Genomic DNA, 21,911 nt, shown 5'->3' with positions numbered 1-21,911 from the left:
AAAAAGTGGTCCAACGAAAACATTCATATTTCTTTGCATACTACACAAATATGTAATAAAAAATTGGGGTCCCTAATTTAAAAAACGCAGTTGATATCCGTTTGACCTATGGCAGCACCATCTAGTGGGCCAACCATAGCGCCATCTGGTTTCCCCCTTCAAGCTAGACAAGTTTCATTCTTTGTAGTTTTTTTTTTTTTTTCATTTGATGCTTATTTCACGAGACATTTGGCCCGGTCACGACCAGTGGACCACCCTGTATAGCTTTCTAAATGTCAATGCAAATATATGATCATATCATTCACTTGAAAAACGTTATTTTAACTATTTTCTGCACACCTCAAAGGTGTGAATAACAGAGATAGCATTACGGTGTACTGGTGTGCAATTTTCACTGTAATGAACAGAATTACAAAATTCTCACATGCATGTGTTGAATTTCAAAGATAATTGTGAGGCGTTGTACTAAGTAAGTCGTAGCCTTAGTGATATATACCGCTGAACCATAAAATTATGGCCACTGTCTCCACTCTGTGGGAGTGCAATTAGTTGGTGATGCAGGCACAGGACGCAGTAAGGAAGTATGTAAGTGGAGCACAGGTGAATGGGGATTCATTCTAGTGACAGTACAGGTTGCAAATTGGGAAATCCACTGACAATGAGTCTGACAAAGGGCAGATTATTATGACCTAGCTCCTCAGAATAAGTATCTCGATCTTATAGACAGCAAGGCTGGTCAGCTGTTTGCATTATAGTGCCACGAGGATCAATGGAATGTGGTTGAAGTCTTATCACAGAGTATGGAGGTTGAAGGCATAGTCACTCTAAAGCAGCACAGTCTGTGATCTGTGGCAGATCTAATGACAAGAGTACAATGCTGGTGCACTGGAGCTCAAAAGACCACTGCTACATGTCACGTGTTGACTCAATAACAGCCTCTATTACGAATGCAGTGGGAACAGAATCATTGAGGTTGGACCATGGATCAATAGAAATGTTTCACCTTTTACACCATGTTGATGTCATGTCCAGATATGCCATAATTCAAACAGCCGCTCAAAAAATCACCACACCAAAGAGGCAGGCCGGTGGGGATGGTATTTTACTACAGGGGACATTTACCTGGAATTCCTTGGGACCTGTGGAAGTAATCAAAGTCATGATGACAGTTGTGAACAACAAACATTACTGCAGACCACCATCACCACTTCACATTTGATGTTTTCTTTGATTGTAATAGTATTTTCCAACTGGATACATTTCTGTGTCACAAGCCTAGATTTGAACAGCATGACAGTGAACTTAAGCTGATATCTTGGCCATAAAATTTGCCTGAACTGAACGCAATGGAAAACATCTAGAATGCAATCGGGCTCCAGTTCCACACCCAAAAATCACCAACCTTTAATTTACAGGAACTGCATTACCTGTGCGAAGAAATCCGGTGCCATTTACTTCCATAACACTACCAAGGACATGTCAAACCCACGATACACCGAACCACTTTAATGTATTCCAAAAGTGGACAAAGATATGCCACTGCTATGCCTTATGAAACTAATAAAAACTTTACTTTACGAGGGGAACATGCCGCTGCCACAAAAGCTTATCATGTATATAATGACTGTCTTCTTATAAAATTAGTTTACTATCAGTCATTGACTATTACACAGACTCCCAAAATCAATTTTACTGTTTGTAAAGACCATTCTCATTGTTATATTCCTATTTCTCTTTCATAGTGTTACTTTTCCCAGTGTTACTTATTTCCCATTTTTACCACCAACAATCCTACCCCTCACCTCAATGGCCTCACTCTCTCTCTGTTGTTTAGGACACAGTCCTTACAAATGTTTACTATGCAAGTGTTGTTGAGTATTACTGCCTTAATCTTTCACAGCATTTCGACCCTCTTTTCATCTTTGTCCGTGAAGTGTAGCACTGGAGACTGCCTTGCAAATGGCCCATGATGATTCACGAAGGTAACTGAAAAGACACTGCCACTAGAATGCGCTACTAAGGTCATGGCACGACAATGTGTGTTGCTCTGTTTAGCAATGTCAGTCTGGCGTACTTTGGATGGCAAACTGTTGGTAGTTGCACAGAAGAAAAAAATGTGTACATAAAAAATATGTAGTGATCCTGTAACCTTTGGAGAGTATTGTTCAGTTCAGCTTGTACTTCTGCTAATAAATACTACAATCAATCAATTTTGTTGACATATGTGCAATAATGCATAGTAATGCTCCTACCTACACTTGAACAAGAACAAATTAGTGTTTCCTTCACTGTGCTTTCTTCTAGTTTCTCCGGCGAGTGTTGTAATGATATCATTCTTGTATTTTGAAAATGGACACTGTAAAGCAATGACTTGGGCAGAATTCATGGCCCTAAAATGACAATCTGACAGTGAAAATGGCTTAGATTTTGATTATTCAAATGAAGATCCTGCTACAATCGTAAATGATCTGGAATCTGCAGATAGTGATAGTGAGCCTGAGACTACTAGAGTGAATACACATGATACAAATAATTTTTTGAAGGATGATAAACTTGCTGATATACTGGTACTACAAACTTTTGAAATAAGTCCAAAGAAACAGAAAAATCGAAAAATTTGGGGAAAAACAAAGCCCTGGCCATTTTAGATGCAAAGGAAATACCAAAATGTCAAAACAATGCAAGAATTGTCTATGCCATATCAGTTTTTTAAATATCTTTTAGTGGCAAATTAATGGCAAAAATTTTAGATGAAACTAATATTTACAGCACTGGGAGAAACCCATACAAAACATTTATGTGCAATGTTCATGAAATTTGAAAGTTTAAAGCACATGTGTTACTAGCTCTTTGGCTATTCCTATCGCTGTTTGTGGTCTCTGATATGATGCTACTGGTGTTGAGCTAATAAAACAGAAAATGTCTCAGAGACACAAAGAGTCTGATGACCACTTTGCAATGTCAATGACAATATGAAGCAACAAGACTCAAAGTTATCATCATAAATTGTACAAAATTAGGCCTATAATTGACCAGATGTATAAGTGCCTCTCAACCGCAATGAGAGAATATTTGTCAACTGGACAAATTTGAGCAACCAAAGCAAAGCAGCACACGAAGATGTCTATGAAAGACAAACCACATAAATGGGGATATAAACTTTTCAGTGTGTGTGTGTGTGTGTGTGTGTGTGTGTGTGTGTGTGTGTGTGCGCGCAAATGGGGTTTGCACACAAAACTGAAATCTGAAGTGGCAAAAAAAGTAATCCCAAATTCAGGTTAAATAATGAATCAGATATTGGAGCATCTGGAAACATAATCTGCTTTATAAGGGGAATTCCAAGGGGCCATAACTACAAGATCTATTTTGACAAATGATAGATCTCTACACATCTAGTTGCATACCTATTCAAGCTAGGGATTCACAGTGTTGGAACAATCCAAAGGAATAGAATACCAATCTGTAAATTTCAAAATGAAATTGAGCTAAATGAAGATGGATGTACGTATGGATGTATTTATTCTGATGAATATATTACTATCCTCCATTTTGTATAAAGACAGTAATATTGTCTGTTTCCTGTCCACTTTTGCTGGCAAGCTGTCAGAATCTGAAGTGAAAACGTTTTACACAAAGACAACACAGAATGGTACAATGTTCAGCTGTTTCTGTTTACAACTCATATATGGGTAATGTAGATTTATTAGATAGCAACACTGTCAGATGTCATATGACAATTAGATCCAAGTGATGATATTTAGATTTGTTTTACCTTACGATTAATATAACTGTAATAAATTTGTGGATTCTCTGCAGGTAGATACTCACTGAAAAAAGAATGGCAGACACGTCAATAAACCAGAAGTAGTTTAGATCTGGTACAAACTGCCACATTCATCCTGGGGCAAAACAGCAAGGCAGACCAGCTAGCACAGATCCAGCAGCAATCCACAGGGTGGAATATAAAGGATCACTATTACCTCTGAAGAATATAAAGCTAGAGCCCTTTAATCACTGGCCAGTGCAGAGTGAGAAGAGAACAAAGTGCAACTGCCTCAACCTTAGTCTGTGCGAGAAGTGCAAAGTAAACTTACGTTTAAATAAAAATAAAAACTGCTTCCTTGCATTCCACAGTATCTAAAACCATGTTCCATCCATCCATTTTCGATAGCATCATTAAATCTATCATAACTGTTGCTCATTCAACGTGTAAAACTATGTTTATTAAAGCTGTAAATTTCACACAGTTTTACATAAAAAAAGCACTGTCCAGTCAAATTACTGTGACCACCTGTCAGAAGCATAAATAACCACCTTTCGGAGTGCAGACCACTGCAAGATTTGCAGGGCAAGTCAATGAGGTTCTGAAAGATACCAATAAGGATGTGGAGCCACACTGACTCCACTGCTGTGGGCACCTGCACTGTTTTTCAGCTCAGGGTCCATGGTGTGAAGATCTCAACTGAGGTGATCCGACAGACACTCAATTGGGTTTAAACCCAGGGAGTCTGAAGGCCAGAGTAGTAAAGCAAATCGAGTGAGGTGGCGCAGTGGTTAGCACACTGGATTCACATTCAGGACGATGACGGTTCAATCCCGCGTCCGGCCATCCTGATTTATGTTTTCCGTGATTTCCCTAAATCGCTTCAGGCAAATGCCGGGATGGTTCCTTTGAAAGGGCACGGCTGACTTCCTTCCCCATCCTTCCCTAATCCGATGAGACCGATGACCTCACAGTTTGGTCTCCTCCCCCCAAATCAACCAACCAATTTAGTAAAGTAAACTCATCCTGGTGCTCTTCAAACCACTCATTTACACTGTGAGCTGCTTGACATAATTGATTTTATAGCTGATAGATGATATCGTGCTGAGGAAATGCAAACTGCATGTAGGGGTGGACATGGTCCCTAAGGATAGATGCACACTTGTGTTGATCCATTGCGAAATTTTATCATATCTGGAGTAATGTGTGTTTAATGCTTATTTTCTTGCACTTGACATGGAAAACAAATCTTAGAACACCTAAATTTGTAGTTTGTGTTCTTGTTAGTTCAACAATTTGTCTCCGGAACAAGCTTCAAAGCATAAATATGTAGCTGCATTAATATCTTTTACATTCACTGTATTGAACTGAATATACTGTTGTGTAAACAGTGCTAGGGAGATATATTATTGGGCCATTAAGCATACAATAGTTCAAAACGCGTTTACTAGAATATTTTTCCACAATTTCATAGTATGTTTTTGCCTCAGTATCAGTGGTATAACAGCAGACTTTGCATTCAGCTATTGAGTTTGGCAGAAACATAGCTGCAATGGTGGTGTTGGCCACTCACTCTTGGCATATAAGCTCTTTAAAGACAACTCACTGATTGTGACATCTACTGGCAACACTATGTACCAAGTGGAAAGCCACAAACCAAGGAAGCTCAGGGTTTAATGAAGAATTCACCATTGTTTGATAAAGTCCCGCCCGTACACGTGTTCTTACATGCAAAACCTATTACTCTCTTTTTTTAATTTCAGTTAATTTTCATGTAAATCCATATTAGTAATGAAACGGCAGGCTCTTAGTTCATCAACCTTTTATATCTAATATACGTATCACTGTGTCAAAAAGGTGTACAGGTGAGAATTAAGTGATGAAATACGAAATAGTTATTTACCATTAACACACTGCCTGACAGCATTAGTGTCCTCATGTTGGACTGCATGGAAATTTGAGGACAGTGTTACTCATTGTCAAGGTTCTGGTTGACCATTTCTGACCACTACACGGTAGGATCACTGTATTGTGCAGTCACCGCATTTTAATTCTTTCCCCTCTGCACCTGCCATCCAAGTACAAGTAATGGACTCCCTGTAACATTCACTGTCATCCTGCTCCTTTGGTCAGAGACTAACAGTAACCATACTAGGGAATTAAATTACCATCCTATGCATGGGCTACCATTAACACAATGCAAATGGCTCCATATGAAGTGATGCCGCAACAATAAATCTGAACTACTGGTGAACGGCGTTGCACTGTCTTCAGCTGTTGGTAAGTACAATGGCGACCTAAGGAGAGGCGCCACTCTTCCAATGCTTTGGCGAGGTACAGTAGTGTTACTTCTGGCATCACAGTATGAGGAGTCATTGGGTATTACTTCAGGTCACATCTGGTAGTGACTGAGGGAACTCTGATGGCATAAGTGTGTCATGGACATCCTGCATCATATGTTACCTCTCATGCGACAGTACCATAGTGCCTTTTCCAACAGGAAAACACTTGTCCACACATTGCAAATGTGTCTACAAACTACCTGCATGATGTTGAGATACTCCTGTGGCCAGGAAGGTTCCCACATTTGTCCCCAATACAACATGCATGGACCAGCTTGGACATACAGTAGTGCTCGAAAGTATTTTGACAACATAAAATTCGTTATTATTTCCCTTAAAATAAAACACTATCAGATTATTTTAAGGTGTCAGGTTGTGACTTGTTTGTTTACACTTTGCGTTGCATGATGAACGCGACTTTCAGCAAGCTCAAAAGTATTTTGACATGCAGTTCACTCCGCGAATTCAAAAATGTTACTTGCTTCTTAGCTTTGGTTTCTACTGATATTTATCTACAGTGATAATTTCAATATGCCGAAACATAAGGAATACTCCAGTGACTTTAGAAACACCGTGATAAATGCACTAAAGCAAGGACTGAAACAAACCCAAGTTGCTCATATTTTACAGTCAGAAATAAGCCTCGCAGTGGACATCCAAAAAATCTCAAAGTCGATCATGCCAAAAAAAGTTACCAACACGTGATTTTCGCAAGTCAGCTGTAATAATAGAAAGAGAATTGAAAGAAAAATATAGCGTTGACATTCACATTTCCATTGTCAAACGACACTTTAAACTCTTTGGAGTACATGGTCAAAGACCAACGAAAAAGCCTTTGTTACCTATGAGAAACAGGAAGGCCTGACTTGGATTTGCAAAATGGCACAGATCATGGGCAAGTTCAGACTGGTCTAAAATTCTGTGGAGTGATGAGGGCAAATGTAATTTAATGTCATCTGATCATATCAAGTATGTTCAACATCCTGTAAATAAAATATACGAGTTTTGGTACTAAATTCTCATGGTTAGGAGATGGCAGTGCGGTGGTTTGACGATTTCTTCCATGCTCGGAAGTAGGTCCATTAGTTCAAATTGATGGTAATATGGATCGGTTCGTTTACAAAAAAAAAAAAAATATTGAAGACTCAAATTCTACCATACGCTAAACAAAACATGCCAGCTGGATGGTATTTTCAACAAGATAACAATCCTCAGTCTAAGCACATTAGCGATTTTTTAAAACACAAAAAGTTAAGGTTTTTGGGTGGCCAAATCAAAGTCCGGGTTTGAATCCTATAGAACATCTGTTAGAGGAGTTTGATCACAGCATAAGAATAAAAAATTATTCAAACAAACATGCCTTTTTTTTTTTTTTTTTTTTTTTTTTTTTTTTTTTTGAAGTTGTCAAAAATGCGTGGGATAAAATTCTGATGGATCGATTCCAGAAGTTGAAACTTCCTGGCAGATTAAAACTGTGTGCCCGACCGAGACTCGAACTCGGGACCTTTGCCTTTCGCGGGCAAGTGCTCTACCAACTGAGCTACCGAAGCACGACTCACGCCCGGTACTCACAGCTTTACTTCTGCCAGTACCTCGTCTCCTACCTTCCAAACTTTACAGAAGCTCTCCTGCGAACCTTGCAGAACTAGCACTCCTGAAAGAAAGGATATTGCGGAGACATGGCTTAGCCACAGCCTGGGGGATGTTTCCAGAATGAGATTTTCACTCTGCAGCGGAGTGTGCGCTGATATGAAACTTCCTGGCAGATTAAAACTGTGTGCCCGACCGAGACTCGAACTCGGGACCTTTGCCTTTCGCGGGCAAGTGCTCTACCAACTGAGCTACCGAAGTACGACTCACGCCCGGTACTCACAGCTTTACTTCTGCCAGTACCTCGTCTCCTACCTTCCAAACTTTACAGAAGCTCTCCTGCGAACCTTGCAGAACTAGCACTCCTGAAAGAAAGGATATTGCGGAGACATGGCTTAGCCACAGCCTGGGGGATGTTTCCAGAATGAGATTTTCACTCTGCAGCGGAGTGTGCGCTGATATGAAACTTCCTGGCAGATTAAAACTGTGTGCCCGACCGAGACTCGAACTCGGGACCTTTGCCTTTCGCGGGCAAGTGCTCTACCAACTGAGCTACCGAAGCACGACTCACGCCCGGTACTCACAGCTTTACTTCTGCCAGTACCTCGTCTCCTACCTTCCAAACTTTACAGAAGCTCTCCTGCGAACCTTGCAGAACTGGCACTCCTGAAAGAAAGGATATTGCGGAGACATGGCTTAGCCACAGCCTGGGGGATGTTTCCAGAATGAGATTTTCACTCTGCAGCGGAGTGTGCGCTGATATGAAACTTCCTGGCAGATTAAAACTGTGTGCCCGACCGAGACTCGAACTCGGGACCTTTGCCTTTCGCGGGCAAGTGCTCTACCAACTGAGCTACCGAAGCACGACTCACGCCCGGTACTCACAGCTTTACTTCTGCCAGTACCTCGTCTCCTACCTTCCAAACTTTACAGAAGCTCTCCTGCGAACCTTGCAGAACTAGCACTCCTGAAAGAAAGGATATTGCGGAGACATGGCTTAGCCACAGCCTGGGGGATGTTTCCAGAATGAGATTTTCACTCTGCAGCGGAGTGTGCGCTGATATGAAACTTCCTGGCAGATTAAAACTGTGTGCCCGACCGAGACTCGAACTCGGGACCTTTGCCTTTCGCGGGCAAGTGCTCTACCAACTGAGCTACCGAAGCACGACTCACGCCCGGTACTCACAGCTTTACTTCTGCCAGTACCTCGTCTCCTACCTTCCAAACTTTACAGAAGCTCTCCTGCGAACCTTGCAGAACTAGCACTCCTGAAAGAAAGGATATTGCGGAGACATGGCTTAGCCACAGCCTGGGGGATGTTTCCAGAATGAGATTTTCACTCTGCAGCGGAGTGTGCGCTGATATGAAACTTCCTGGCAGATTAAAACTGTGTGCCCGACCGAGACTCGAACTCGGGACCTTTGCCTTTCGCGGGCAAGTGCTCTACCAACTGAGCTACCGAAGCACGACTCACGCCCGGTACTCACAGCTTTACTTCTGCCAGTACCTCGTCTCCTACCTTCCAAACTTTACAGAAGCTCTCCTGCGAACCTTGCAGAACTAGCACTCCTGAAAGAAAGGATATTGCGGAGACATGGCTTAGCCACAGCCTGGGGGATGTTTCCAGAATGAGATTTTCACTCTGCAGCGGAGTGTGCGCTGATATGAAACTTCCTGGCAGATTAAAACTGTGTGCCCGACCGAGACTCGAACTCGGGACCTTTGCCTTTCGCGGGCAAGTGCTCTACCAACTGAGCTACCGAAGCACGACTCACGCCCGGTACTCACAGCTTTACTTCTGCCAGTACCTCGTCTCCTACCCTCCGCAATATCCTTTCTTTCAGGAGTGCTAGTTCTGCAAGGTTCGCAGGAGAGCTTCTGTAAAGTTTGGAAGGTAGGAGACGAGGTACTGGCAGAAGTAAAGCTGTGAGTACCGGGCGTGAGTCGTGCTTCGGTAGCTCAGTTGGTAGAGCACTTGCCCGCGAAAGGCAAAGGTCCCGAGTTCGAGTCTCGGTCGGGCACACAGTTTTAATCTGCCAGGAAGTTTCATATCAGCGCACACTCCGCTGCAGAGTGAAAATCTCATTCTGGATTCCAGAAGTTGGTCGACAATGCCAGCACTATGTGAGGCTGTCATAAAAGCCAAGGGATATCCCACTTAATACCGATTTTCTTACTACGGTAGACGATTATATATTAAAAATGTGTTTTCAATGTCAAAATACTTTTGCTCCACCATTGTCCTCATTAAAAAAATACATTATTATGCTGCAAACAAGGGCCACTTGGTCACTATTCTGTAGAACATTGAATATCCAATGAAAAATAACTAATTTTCATATTTCCTATTTGTTTTTAATTAATCCAATTAATATGTTTGTCGAAATACTTTTGAGGACTACTGTAGCTCTTACCCAGTGCCAGTATCCAGTTGTGGGCCTGCTTGCCTCTGGCGAGGATGCAACAGTTTTACGACACCCTTCCTACCAAAACAGTCTACGTATCCAGGCCAGAGGAGGATGCAACATCACACTGTAAGTAGACTTGTACAAAGTTCTTTGTAAATCTGACTCAATATGGTAATCACTGAATTAAAATCACATACCTCTCAAATTGTTAAGTTTCATTTCATTTCCCCTTCCTCTTTTGGTTGCTTTGCTTCTTCTAAGGTAGAGTATTCTGGAACATTGTACTATATGTATCCCACACTATCAGTTCCTATGTAGGGTAGGCCAATAATCAATATTTCTTTCTATTCCATTAACTTAATTTTTAAAAAACTTGTATGGAATAGTGCTCCTCTTAACATCAACAACCATATGAATTTTGCCATGTTCATTTCTATTACCTTCACCTATGACTCCATATCTACAGCAATTTTGCACTGAATGAGCTAGCCTGCCAATCTATAAGACATCAGTTGTGGATGTATCAAAGAATGTCTTTCAGAAAGTAGAGTTATAAATTTCCTCAAGTGCAATGGAAAGTAGATGCATGGGTTAAAAAGAGTTGAGGTTTTTACAATACTAAAATTTTCAATCAATTATCAATTACGGGCTCTTTAGGTGCATAACAGAGGGGGTACACTGAAGAACATGAGAGACAACATGGCTACATGGAGGTTAGTCTACATTATCTACTCTGGCAGATATGAAGTTGTAAAGACTGTGAGTCTTGCTTGCAAGATGAGGACAGAGCTCACCATCTGAAGCATCATCAATACGACCGACTGTGGATCTTTGGTACAGAGCTGGGTAGAGAGAGTGAATCAGAGGCTCAGACAGTTCTGCGACTATGCTGGCTGCAGATTCCTCGACTTGCACCACCAAGTCATGGTATATTGGGTCCCACTTATAAGGACAGCTTTATTCCTGTTTTATTTATGGCACAAAAACAACTAGGACAGCGGCCCACTACACACGAGATGCGGCTACTCAGGTAGTGGGGGCTATGTGGAGTGGTCCGAGCAGTTTTTTAGATTAGAGGGTTTCAGGAAAGAAAAACTGTTTCAGTCTCAAAGGGTGCAAGTTAAACAAAGGACAAGGGATGATGTAGGAGCCATAGGTATTATAGCAGTTGATCGTCACAGCCGTGTTTGAAAAGAACAGGTGTTAACAGGAAGCACTGAATCAGAAATCGCTGTAAGTAATGAAAACTCGCTAAAGCTAGAGAAGTTCAGCTGAAATTTTTACAGAAGACCTAATAGAGTTCAGAATGGATAGGTTAAATACAGTTGGTGGTGTCACATTTGCTGCTGTCAGAGGTAGTCTACCTTGCAGTGAAATTTATCAGATAGTTCATGTGAGTTAGTAGGGGTGGAGGTTATACTTGAGAACCAGAATAAATTAATAATTAGTTCCTTTTACACCCCCCCCCCTTCCCCAACACAGATGATTCAGTTGCTGAACAGTTCAAAGAAAACTTTAGCATAATCTTGAACAATTATAGTTGGTGGTTAGTTCAACCCATCCTCTATATGTTGGCGAAAGTACATGTTCAAAGTGGGTGGTAGGCATAAAACATGTCGGAAATTGTATTAAATGCTCTCTCCGAAAATTATGTTGAGCAATTAGTTCAGGAGCAATTATGAAAACATAGTTAACCGCTTAGCAACAAATAATCCTATGCCATTGGGAGTGCCATGATATAGTGATTTGCGATTAGTGACCAGAAGGTCATTGCAGTGAGACTGACCAGAAGTATAGAACAGACATGACAAATCAAAATTTAAAAGAACCCAAAATCTTTCAACATTGGCGCTGTTTTACTGAAGTTTGAAACATAGTGCGGACTTCAATGTGAGGCACTTATTAGCTTCCACAATGAAACTGTCTCCAAATCTGACAGAAAATAACAAAGTTTTCCGAAATTCCTTCACAAATGAAGACTAAGTAAATATTCCAGAATTCAAATCAAGAACAGTTGTCAACATGAGTAACTCAAAAGCAGATAACCTTGGTGCAGTGAAGCAACTTGCATCGTTAAAAGAATGCAAGTCTTTTACTCCAGATTGCATACCATTCTGACTATGCTGATATAATAGCGCAAAACTTAGCAGTCTTATATGTACAACTACTTGCTCAATGAAATATCTGTATTTATGGACTGGAAAGTTGCACACGTCATGGCAATAAAAAAGAAAGGAAATGGAAGTAATTCGCTGAATTAGGGCCCTTGTTCACAACAAGAATTTTCGCTGTGTGCCGGGCTGGCGGATTTGCCAGGTTTGTAGAGATACACTGTATCTTATGAGTGTGTGTCTACAGAATGTCACAACAAAATGACCAGCCCAGTAGCCAAACTGTGTTCCATGTTCTCAGTTGGACATGTTGTAACATGTCTGCATGTCCATGAGCCAGCAGATAGATGGGTGCCAGGAGTCTCATCAGTCGTGTTTGAGCTGTTGTGAGAGATAGCTGTTGGTTTTCACAATTGGTGCTGAATTGATTGTGAAGTTTTGATTGTGCTAGTGGAGGAATGACCAGTCTTGGGGGAATAAGACAACCAAAGAATCTAAGGACAGATGACTGACTTTGGAGGGATGTGTGTGCACACCTTAAAGATGATTTTCAAATGCGGGGAATTAAGGACGGAAATTATATAGGTATATAGGTTAATATCATCTCTTATTTATTTTGTTTAATGTTTAGTAATACACAAATTCTCTGTATATTTATTGTATTTTCCACATAATGTTTGAATTGATCTATGTCACACGAACTTTTTCTGCCATGAAATTTTCCCCAATTCAGAAACAAAGTAGTTGGCGAACTTATTTCTGAGAGCATTCACTGACACACCACCTCATACTGCTTGTGAATGTGGCCGTTCTCTCAGTTTCAAGTCCACTTATATAGTCGTATCAACACATTGCATTAACTCGTCCTTTTCGGATGAATCTCTGTTGAACAGTACACACCTTCACTATGCCAGTCAGAAATTCTGTGGAGACATTTAAAGGTTGGTAAAAAAATCCTCCATTTATTGGCCATTATACTGAATGCACACACTGAAATCATCTTGCTTTACTTCAGCTATAGTTAAAAATATGATTATTGAGGTCAAGTTCTCAGCCACCACAGGGACGTAGTAAATTGTTATTCATTGCAAATGCTTCATCTCCTTCACGTACATAATGCAACTTCCCCAGAATATTTGGGAGTGGCCTGGGAGGAGGTAGTTCTCAGCAATCATTTCCATAAAGATGTTTCTTTCAATATACTTATGTCACACGATTTAGCATAAGCTCAAACAGCCACAAAATTAAAATTATAATTTGCATTCCCTACTGCCATCAGAACTAGCAAATAGTATCTTTCGTAACTGAAAAAAACATTGAACTTCTTTTTCTGATTTCATAACCCTGATGTGTGTACCATGAATGGCCCCTATCCAGTTTGGAAAATTTGCTGAATTTCAAACTGACAAGCTATACTGATCCAGTATCACCCCCATCCCTAAATGACAATCACTTCTTCATGCAAACCTTATGTGCAATTCTACTACTGGTTTTTATTCCCAAACGAATGGTAATGGCAATCTGTGAAAGAGTTTCTTGGTACAAGGTCCTGAAATAAGACAAACAATATGGTTTTGATTCTATTCAGGTTTTCTTTTCTTTTCAGTAAAGATGGCATTAAAAAGAAAAGGGCCAATATCAGAGATAATTGGATGAATGCCACAGGAAATTAAAGGAATGCAATAACAGTGGTTCTGCAGCAAACAAGATGTGGAAATACGTATTTTTTGACCAACTACAATTTCTATTAATAACAGCAGATAGACTAGACACTGCTTGTAATATGCCTGATGATAGTGACAATGTAAGCCCTGCTGACATGCAGACTTAAAAACATTGTCACCAACAGAGTTAACCCACAGAAAAACAGGAGAGCTACAAATGAACTGGACAGGAAAATGTTTACCATCATTGATGCATCTACTGAGCACAGTCAAAGTAGAAGAATTTCTTTACTTAAACGGATTGTACCAATTGTGGACAAATTTAATGAAGAAGATATAGATTTCCAATACAAAGTCATGAAACTTGTTGAGAGAGTTATGTCAAAACAGAAGAATGCACCAGGAATCTCCCAACGTTTTCTGGAATCATGTATCGCATGACCATCAATCATCATCATGACCTAATCAACATAGCTACTCAGTGTACACTCTTGCCAAACACTCAAGTTTTAACTGCATCCAATAGAGACACCTATTTAGAACTGTATACAAGTCCTGCCTCGACACTGTCTAATGTTACAGCGACTTTTGATTTTTGGAAAAACGAACAGCGATATTTCACCTTAATATAAGTACGATAACTTTATTCAGTGACTTTTGACTTGATCTAAAACCAATTTTTGTAAATTGTGGAGTTCATTTTTGCACAGAAAATAAGTATTTCCTTATTAGTAAATTTCACTTTATTGTGTACTCGCCTCAATGTCACTGCAAGCATTTCACGAGGAGAAATGCAGTTTCACTTGTTGGTATCTTCATGTTGGAAATGAGTTCGTAAAATTGAGAATTTGTCAAATGATGTTTTTGACATTCCAAAAAAATTAACGTGCTTTCTGTCGTCCTCTCAATTTTTCATACAGCATACTGAATGCAGCAAATTTAAATCGGTCTGCACCCAATACTTGCTACGTTGACACTGTTTCTTGTAATAAAAATACCAGTGTGAAACTAAAGTGCTAACACCCATATTATCCATCCTACTGCTCCCTTCCACAGGGCTCGACTGCACTACTTCTGGCGTGCATACCATCTCCATCAACAAGACCACTGATTTTTTTTACTGCCCAACAGAAATGCGGGTCCAGCAGAAATTATTCTCTTGGACAAATGCCCTTACATAACAATATCACTGGTGTCAATTTGCAGTAGGCTTTTGTGACATATGCTGAGTTCGAACATTAAGAATTACATTGAAGAAAATGTTATACTGCCACTTTCAGCATGAATGCAGAAAATATTTTTCTTGTGAAACACAACTTTTTTTCACAGGAAGTAATGAGTGTTATTGACAGAGGATCTGTAATTTATTCCATATTTCTAGAAGACTTAACATTGTTTCTCTCAAGACACTTCTAATCTTATTGTGTGCCTATGGAATACCATCTCAGTTGTTCAACTAAATTCATGGTTTCCTGTCAGGAAGGTCACTGATTGCAGTAATCCATAGAATGTCACTGAGTAAAACAGAAATGATAGCCAGAGATCTCGAAGTAAATGTTAAAGGCCCTCTGTTCTTCCTAATCTACATATGCGATTTAGGAGAATCTAGGCAGCCCTCAGATTGATTGCAGATGAGGCTGTCATTTACCATCTAGCACGGTCATCAGAAGTTCAAAACCAATTGCAAAATGACTTCAACACAATATCTGCATGTTGCAAAACATGGCAACTGCCTCTAAATAAGGGAAAGTGTGATGTCATCCACATCAGTACGAAAAGAAATCCATTTCATTTTTGTTACATGATAAATCACACAAATCTAAATGCTTTCAGTTTCATTAAATACCCAGGAATTACAATTACGAACAACTTAAATTGAAATGATCACATAGATAATGTTGTTGGGAAGGTAAACCAAAGACTGTTTTACTGGCAGAACACTTAGCAGATGCAACAGATCTACGAAAGAGATTGCCTACACTACACTTGTCTGGCCTCTGCTACAAGTGCTGCTGTTCTGCATGGGATCCTTACCGGACAGGATTGATTGAGCACATCGAGAAAGTCCAAAGAAGGGCAGCTCTTTTGCATTATCAAAAAGGGGGGAGATAGTGTCACAGGTATGATAAGCAAGTTGGGGTGGCAATCATTAAAACAAAGACTTTTTCATTGCAGTGAGATCCTCACAAAATTTCAATCAAAATTTCCCATCTCAATGTAAAAATATTTTATTGTCATCAACATACACAGGGAGAAACAATCATCATCATAAAATAACAGAAATCAGAGCTTGCACAGAAATATTTAAGTGTTCATTTCTCCCATGTGCTGTTAGAGAGTGGAAAGGTAGAGTCTGAAAGTGGTTCAAAGACTTCGCTGCCTGGCACTCAATTGTGAATTGCAGAGCAGTCCTGTAGACGTGTAGATTTTCCATTGCACAGTTTTTTTTTCTGTACACACTCTTGTAGAACATGCCTTCTTTTCTGGGGGCAGAAATCTGTCAGCAAAATGCCATCCTAGAAGTCTATTGCTACACACATTTTGGGGAGTAGCAGTAAGTTAATGTGTACTCCCTTTCTTCAAATCTCCTCACCTAACTGAAGAAGAAAATTTGCCACATGACAGGCTTTGATCTGATTATTTCTTGTTTTTCGGTACATCTGCGTTTTTATAAAGGTGGCAAAAAAGTTTCTTCCACTATTTCATTTGTGGTCTCTTGAAAGGCTTGTTAGATATGAATTGTCCATTCCTGTATATGCCAGTTTTATTGAGATTGTGGTCTAGAAATGCATAGGGTTTTATCTTCTTTGTCATGCCTGTATTGCTGCAAACCTCCACTTCTGTTTTCGTCACCTTGTGAAGACTTGACAAACACAGAGCAATTCCTGAGACCCTCCCCTTCAGAGTCCATAAATGTTTCTTCCTCATAAATATAGTCATCTTTCTTTAGCTTTCTGTTAAGTGCACCTTGTTTAGGAAGCCCTCTACAATTTGGTATGCACATTCCCACAGCCTTGGTCTCATTCTCCCACAGAAAATTGAAACAACTGGTGAACTGTAACATCTGTTCACATAAATGGTCTTCACTTGTTGAGTTAGCCAGACCAAAGTCTCTGAAAAACAGTGGTGACTGAATTGTCTTCCTGCCCTTTACCTGTGCGAACTCCCAGTGCATCAAACACATCTTGTCTTCGAATTGCATATGGTAAACAGCTTGATACCATAGTTGTCAGATGTGTCTTTATAAAGACACGGAAAATAACTCTTCCCCTGAATTCACACATGCCTTCATCAATGGTAAAATTTTCCTCAGGTGAAAACAATGCTGAAAACTGTGAAAGTAAATGTTTTTATGCATGGCATCATGGCCAGGCTCGTTTCTTCACATGTATGAGGCATTGTCATTCAAATGCAAGCAAGAGTGAATAGTGAAAAATCTATTTCTAATGGTGTGTAAACTTAGTTATTTGTATACCAGTCAACACACAGTCTTTACTAGGCACATATGGATTATAACAGCAAAGAATAAATACATTTCATGAAGTTTTAGCCCAGCCCATGTGCTCCATATGCCTGTGGATTTCACACTATTTGATCTTATGTTATCTGAAATGGATTTTGTATACTTGTTAATTTCTGCCTTTATGTGTTTTATCCTTGATTCAAGAAAAAATTGAAAAAATATTGAAAGGGCTGCTGCTGTCATCCACTTCTGCAACAGATCAACGTTTTTCTTTGAGTTTGGGCAATGAAGGTTGCTTGTCTAATGCAATACATCCTAATTCCACTTCTGAAAATTTTGCAGCACTACAACGTCTCTTATATGAGATGCTTCTAATGAAATACTACCTTGACCGTTAGGAGGTGCAAGTGTATTATGCACTGTTTAAGGTGGAATAATGTCTGAAAACACAATGGAATATAACTTACATAGTAGATTTCTCAAGCAAAATAATGTAGAATAATGGAACATTGAACTGACCTTTTTTTAGACAATTGTATTCAGTTTCAAAAACTTTTTGAAACTAGAGGTCTCAACTGGTTGATTCAAAATATTCCCTATATTAGCATTGGTTAAAAGCTTTTGACATTTTTACCAGAATACGCTCTGCTAGCACAACAAGAAACCTGTGAAAACTACGGTGCCACACATCAGTGCAGCGCAAGTGAGGGTTGTGCTTGAGAATGCCAAAATAGTTTTAGAAACATTCGTATGACAGCAGCACCATGCAAAGGCCAGTTCACAGTGCTCCAAACCTGAAGAGAAACCGCGATCAGAATGAGAACCGTGTGAAGAAGAGAAACCGCGATCAGAATGAGAACCGTGTGAATGCAGAAGAATGAGCAGAGCTCAAGCATGCAATGCTCCCAGTGTTCCTGCAACATGACCTGTGCTTGGACTTGGGACTCAACGTGTTGATGACTGGCTTGGCCCGTTAGTGTATAGATAAAAGTAATTATTTAATGCTATCTTGTCCTCTGAGTGTAAAACACTTGTTTGTATGGGGACTTTTAAAATGGCAAATGTGCAGCGACAGTACTGCTTGCAACTGTTTACGACAATGATATAGTTTTGGACTAATGTTACAGAATAAACATAGTGGAGATATACCTGAAGTATAACTAGCTGATTATAATACTCCAGAGTGGCAAAAAACAAATACACTAATTCCCATACCTATTTCATTCAATGTGGTAACATTTCCCTGCACTTTAAACACTTATTGGGGAATTTTTTTTTCTTATTTAATAACATAGTTAGCACAAAGAACAGTACTGTGACAAAACAGAAGATAAACTTTCAGAGTACAAGGAAGTGTGGAACCAGACAGCAAAGGAGCTATGTGAAAAAGTCACAAAATAATTCTACATTACTCAGTCAGAATTCAAAAGGAACAACAGCAAGAACTTTCACAGAACCTTCTAGCAGCAGGTAAATAGCTATCAACCACTAAGTTTGAACTTCATGAGCAATGATGATAAACTGGCAATGAACAATAAAGACAACCAAGTGTTCCAAGCCAACTACTTAAATAAACTGCGCAACTGCAAAGACATCAGAGAAATGTCTGAGAATAGTTCCAGGGTGCAGGAACAATGATTTATTTCTTCCTACTTATGAAAAACTTATGATGATAATTGCAGAACTAAACCACTGGGGAAGACAGTCACAGTGGAAATAATGAAAAATTATCACCACTAATGCCCTAAGTCAAAGAGATGGGAATGATATGGGAAACTTGAGCGATACCTGACAAATGTAAAACAGTGCTTATTCACCTTCTATATAAAATTGGAGATAGAACTGACACCAACAATTAACATAGTATTTCTATCACATCTAAAATGTAGACGATATCCTCTAAAGCACTGCAGTCTTGGCTGGTGGAGTAAGTAGATCATCAAGTTGGTTTCAGGAAAGGAAGGTCCTGTGACAAACACATCTGGAGACTGAAAAGAGATTAGAAAATTACATCTCTAAAGATCTGGTAATGGTCATCATCACAATGAGAAAGCCTATGATTTTGTTGACCAAAAAACACTGTTTTACACTTTAATAGAATTGGTAGAGGACACAAAAATCTCCAACGAAACAAAGTACATAACCAACAGCCTAACAGCGCCTCATCACCTATCAACAGAGTACAATCAAAAAGAAAGTGGGAAGTGTCAGACATCTCGGTGAAATAGTGCAGATGAAAATTAGTCAGAAAGAAGTTAATGACAGCAGGAGACAGAAAATGGTTATTGCTTTTCACAGGACACACACATCATACAAGACAAAGGCAGCACCAAGGAAAGCTAAATTCAGGCACTGTAACACAATGATCAAAACAGCATATCTATATGTAAGTGGATGCCTCAGAATGACAGGGCAGGCTGGCTGGCTGGCTGTGAAAAGCTAAGAAATTTGAGTGCAAGATCATTTGAAAACTAAATACACACTGATGTTGAATAGCCAATAAGCGTTAATAAGGAAATAAAGTGCTACGGACATCTGTTCAGGATGGATACAATGCAACTAACAACTTTGACAAAAAACCTTAAGTCTCCAACACATGTTTTAGTTAAGTAAGGAAGGACCTCAATAATATTGGACTGAATCAGTAAGACATCCTTAACTGATCCAAGCACAAACCACTGATCAACAATGTTACGGGCTTCCACAAAGAGAAAATGCAGAACAGCAGCTGGACACAGGAGAGAATGCAGGCAACCAGATAAAAAGTTAAATTCGTTTGGGCTGCCAAAAAGGCTTCCACAAATGCCTTATCACTGTGTGTGTGTGTGTGTGTGTGTGTGTGTGTGTGTGTGTGTGTGTGTGTGTGTGTGTGCAGCCAAGAAGAAAAAAAAATCCTGAATTTTTCCCAGTTAAAAATGCAGTTTATCCCAGTGAAAATATAACATACCACATTAGAAAGTACATTTTTTCCATGTTATGTGACAACAGACTTTCCTTCCGAGGTGTAAAACATGTCAAAACCCCCTTGAAAAAGGTTTCGTACACTGGTGCAGAACTTCCCAGCACTTTAGGTAATGAAACCCAGCAAAAACCAACATATTTTGGGAAGATATTTGATGCCTGACAACATATATACTGCATATTTTAGTATTACAAAAAAAGGAAATACAGTTAGGTAGCTTCCAAAGCACTGAAATAGAGATTGTGATGCAATTTTGTCAGCCAATCATAGCTCACATCACGTGAGCTGGCCAGCCAACGACAGCAGATATTCTGAGCGTAGGACACGTGGTGATGTGTCAGCCAATAGCAACGTGACTTAAGTAGCTCAGACACACAAATAGCAAAAGTTAATGGTTTAAATTCATATACATACAGTATAGCTACAAGATAAGTTACATTTTCAATAAAATGTTGGTCTTTTTTTAGTGCATGTTAGGCTCCAAAACACAACAAACACAACAAAATTTTAAATAATGACATAAATGACTTGTCTTCTGGGCCAGAAATTTTTCCAAGTGGCTGGTCCTGAAAGTGTTAAGTTTTGAATGAGAGTCAGAAACTCCACGACTTAAGAAATTCATCACACATTCTCATCACAAACAACATAATTCCTCTTGTGTAAAGGGAAACTTACTTTGAAAGTAACACTTCTCAAACCATCATTCACACTACTTCTCGTGACCTGTTAGAAACAAACAATTATGTCATGCTCATCAAAAGTTTTTTTTTTTTTTTGTTATGAAGTATTGCATAGTCTCCAGCCTACAGTCTTTGACACAATATGCTATCGGCCGACACGTGTGTGTACTGTGTTTTGTTGTTCTAAATGGCACATTTTTTGCAACTAAAGCTGCAGTAGCTGGCTAAAGTAAAATTCTTTGTAAGAGTGTCAGTTCTTACCAGTCAAAATTAAAAAAAAAATTTGCAAACTAAAACAATGAAAAATTTCTGGAATTCTAGAAAATTCCTAGGTTTTTCCCAGATTTCTCCCGGATGATAAAATTCCTATGGGTTTCCCAGGGTATATACACCCTGCTTATAGTTACCTGATGTAGTCTCTAATGGCCCTCAACAAGAATAAAAATGCTGTTATATTATTGTAATATCAATTGAAAATCATTTGAGTGTAGAAACTGGAATCAAACAGCAAGGACTAGCACTTTCCAAATAACAGGTGTTTCAGAGAGGTTTTGGAAAGGGGCAAATATTAATCCTATAATCTGTATGTGAGGATATTAATGAACAAACTGAAAAAATTACAATCTGAAGATTGCCAATACTGGTCTATGAAAGTGATTAATTACCTTAGCCCTGATACAACTGAAGTATGAGAGATGCTTTTGACCCGCAAGAAAAGAGCTGTTACATTTTCTTATTTAGTTTCATACTCACCTTCTTTTGCATAATAATATTAAAAAGTAATACCCATGATAGCATACATAGCCTCAAATATACACCTAAGGAACTGACTACATCACAGGATCTTACCAATATGCCACTGAATATGGGCTTGACTGACTTCAGCTACAACACACCAAATATTGTACATTACAATGGCACTGGCTAA

General features: G+C 39.4%; 1 protein-coding gene across 1 annotated transcript in view; it reads right to left on the bottom strand.

Moving 5' to 3' along the window:
* Window positions 1-21,911, bottom strand: part of LOC126249049 (selenide, water dikinase 1-like) — a 164,276-nt gene that overhangs the window by 35,282 nt on the left and 107,083 nt on the right. The gene's annotated exons all lie outside the window — the stretch shown is intronic.

This window comes from Schistocerca nitens, chromosome 3 (assembly GCF_023898315.1).
Source record: "Schistocerca nitens isolate TAMUIC-IGC-003100 chromosome 3, iqSchNite1.1, whole genome shotgun sequence".
NCBI classification, from domain to species: domain Eukaryota; kingdom Metazoa; phylum Arthropoda; class Insecta; order Orthoptera; family Acrididae; genus Schistocerca; species Schistocerca nitens.
This window is presented reverse-complemented; position numbering and strand designations above follow the sequence as displayed.